Raw genomic sequence first — 2,978 nt, 5'->3', positions numbered from 1 at the left:
TTACTAAACTTAATGTTAATTTTATAGATCAAAATATATGAAATGAACAAATTTAATAGAAATATGAAATTTTAAGGACTACATAAAATTAATAAAAAAAACATAAAAATGAAAAAACATAAACTTTGGAAGAAAAATGACAATTCAATTAAACTTAAGGGGTGTAATATGGATTTTAGTTTAAATATTATTTACTAGTAGTTAGATATAAGAAAAAAATCTCACTTAAAAATTAAAGCATTACTTATGTTTTTTTTTTCTTCCCATTCGTTCTCTTAAAATTCTTCAAAATACACTATTTCATATTATTAAAAATAAAAATCAAGAAAGAAACAATAATAATTTTTGCAGGTTTTGGTTTTGATTTGTAACTCTTAGCTTCCATCTCTATTTAGTGGGTAGTAGCATAAGCCCATGAACCATACAAATGAAAATCTAAAATGAGTCTAGTTTATAAAATATATTTGAACCTTTTATTTTATCTTTTTCCTGCCTTTAAGGTAAAGTACAGAGAGAATACATATTTGCAGTGACCTTGCACACGGATATATCAGCAATAGATAAAAACTGGTGGTTTTGTCATAGGTTTAATGATTAGTTAAAAGGAAAAAGGTACTGTGAAGCTAGATAGTGTAATATATCTTTAAGCATACCCTAAATCGTAAAAAATAAATTGCCTTATACATTGTTCTAATTTTAGCCTTCTTTTTAAATCAAAACCCAAAAATAAGGCTTCAACTCACCAAAATTTTTCATTTCACTCTAATGGCTTCAGACGTCTGAGTTGATAAGTTTGCTCCAGGGGAAATTTGAGGCTGTCCAATTGTAAGCTCTACAACATCTCTTGCAATTGATGAAAGCCCAAGGCTGAAATGAGATAGACTGTGAGGGAAACACTGTGGTGAGGCCGTGAGGGAATTCCAGATGGATGAGTAATATCAGAAGCACAAGTGCCAAAATTCTGCTGGGTTCCAAGCAACCGGGATGGACAAGTTTGGCTCACATAATTCACTATTGGTAGGAGCAGTGCACGGCCAGGCATTCCCACCTGTTAAGACAAGCAAAATCATCATAAAAAACTGGTTTGATGCTTTGGCTAGAAGAAAGATTCATAAGAGAGAATTTAAAAGATCAGGGAAACAAAAGGAAATTCATACTATGTCTATCCTTGGAGATGGAAGTATCTACATTTAGAGATGAATGAAAAGAAACATATTGAAATTCCATGCTTAAAAGAAATGTGGTACTTTGTAACAAGCTATATGTGGCCAGCTATTAAAAACATCTGACTATTTGAGGCTGCAATCTTGATTAGAATCAAGGATATATAGTCCTGTTCACCATATAAATATATAATTCAACATGCTATCTGTGGAACTTTAGAGAACTGTAATGCAATTTTAATCAATTTAGCAGCGATTTATTAAAAACGCAGATACCACCAGCCTATATATGGAGCATAAAGTAAGGTTACAAATTTCCAATCACCTGACATTTATTCCTAATGAAGTACAAGTGTACAACATAGAAGATCCCTACAATTACAGTAAGTAAAAGAAGTGGCAAAAATCAAATTTTTAATTACCATGGAAGGAATCTGACAATAATTCGGAGCTGGAATTTGAGCAACTGTTGGAATATCCAACGCCAAAGCTTGAGAGCTGCTAGCCTATAGGAGTGCAAGCCACAACAAGTTAACAACTATATTTAATATACTATTTTTACACTTTATTTGAATAAACTAGAGCATGGATGGATATACCTCTAATGACTTTTCTGAATCACTTTTCTTAGTTTGTGAAACTAGGCAATCCTTGATTTCCGCTTCATTCTGCAGAGTCAAGTTAAACACACTCAGTCTACGTTTCATCTTATTAGTTTCAGCCTGTCTCAGGAAATATTTCTGTGCATGATTACCAATCTGGGCTGGGGTTTTGGTGGTCACAAACTTGCTCTTCCTCAGTCCATCGCTTCCCTGAAACAAACAACAAATTAATTAAGTAATTTACAAAGTGCTAATTAACAATTCGTATGTCCAATGCTAACTTCCTTTCAGCGAACAACATACTGACAGAATGTTTTTACTTGCATAAAAAAGAAAACACAAATTTTTATTTTTTTTAAATTTTCTATAAACTAAAACGAAAAGCAATTTTTTGACATAATATATACCTTTTCTTTTTCTGATTAACAGCGTTGCGTTGAACATTATTGTTCTTCTCGACGTTACCAGCAACTTCATTAACATTATTCTGTAAATAAGCACCAAAAAGTTTGATGGTTCCGGCTGCATTAGTGTTAGTGTTATTATTAGCAGAGCACTTACTTTCCCTCACCATTGTTACCCAACCCTTTAGTGTAATTAGAACCGCCTAAAATCAAAAGAGAGAGGCGGTGGTGATTCATTGGGTCTGAATTCTGAATTCCTCTAGCCTATCGGACAAGGACTATGTGAGAGAGTATGGTCGGTCTTTGGTTTTTTAATTAAAGACATACAGTTTGGGTTTTGGAAAAGCACAAATCTTATATAACAAAACATAAACATTAAACACTTAAAAATACAGAGAGAGAAATATGGAAGTAGCTGTAAATCTGTAATGTAAATGAAGGCGGTGAAGGGAATTAGGATATAGGGAATTGGGAATTGGATCAGACGCAGCCAACTCTGAATTGAAAATTTGGGCTAAGAATTAAAAAGTTTTTTTTTTTTTTTTTTTTTTTTTTTTCTTCTTCTTCTTCTTGTGGTTTGGGCTTTTTTGGGGTGAGAGTGACCATCGGATGGAGAGGGTAAAAAATTTGTGACTTGCGTTGCGTGTTGTTAATAACTTAATAACTTTATGTTATATTATATGATTGAATTTTTATTTTTTATTTTTTTGAAGATTCTCATTTTTATTTTTAAATTTTAACATATTTAATTATATTTTGTTGTCTTAATGTGAAAATGCACTTCTTAATCATCAAACATTTTATGTATT

General features: G+C 31.8%; 1 long non-coding RNA gene across 1 annotated transcript; it reads right to left on the bottom strand.

Annotated features, from left to right (window-relative positions):
* Positions 1-579: 579 nt before the first annotated feature.
* On the bottom strand, positions 580-2,658 carry LOC115959059. Its single transcript, XR_004084744.1, has 5 exons — positions 2,173-2,658; positions 1,918-1,975; positions 1,763-1,831; positions 1,586-1,669; positions 580-1,048 (listed from the first exon to the last, which is right to left on the bottom strand). It is a non-coding gene; the product is annotated as an uncharacterized LOC115959059 (long non-coding RNA).
* Between the last annotated feature and the right edge of the window lie 320 nt (positions 2,659-2,978).

The sequence above is a fragment of the Quercus lobata genome, chromosome 9 (assembly GCF_001633185.2).
Source record: "Quercus lobata isolate SW786 chromosome 9, ValleyOak3.0 Primary Assembly, whole genome shotgun sequence".
Classification (NCBI taxonomy): Eukaryota; Viridiplantae; Streptophyta; class Magnoliopsida; order Fagales; family Fagaceae; genus Quercus; species Quercus lobata.
This window is presented reverse-complemented; position numbering and strand designations above follow the sequence as displayed.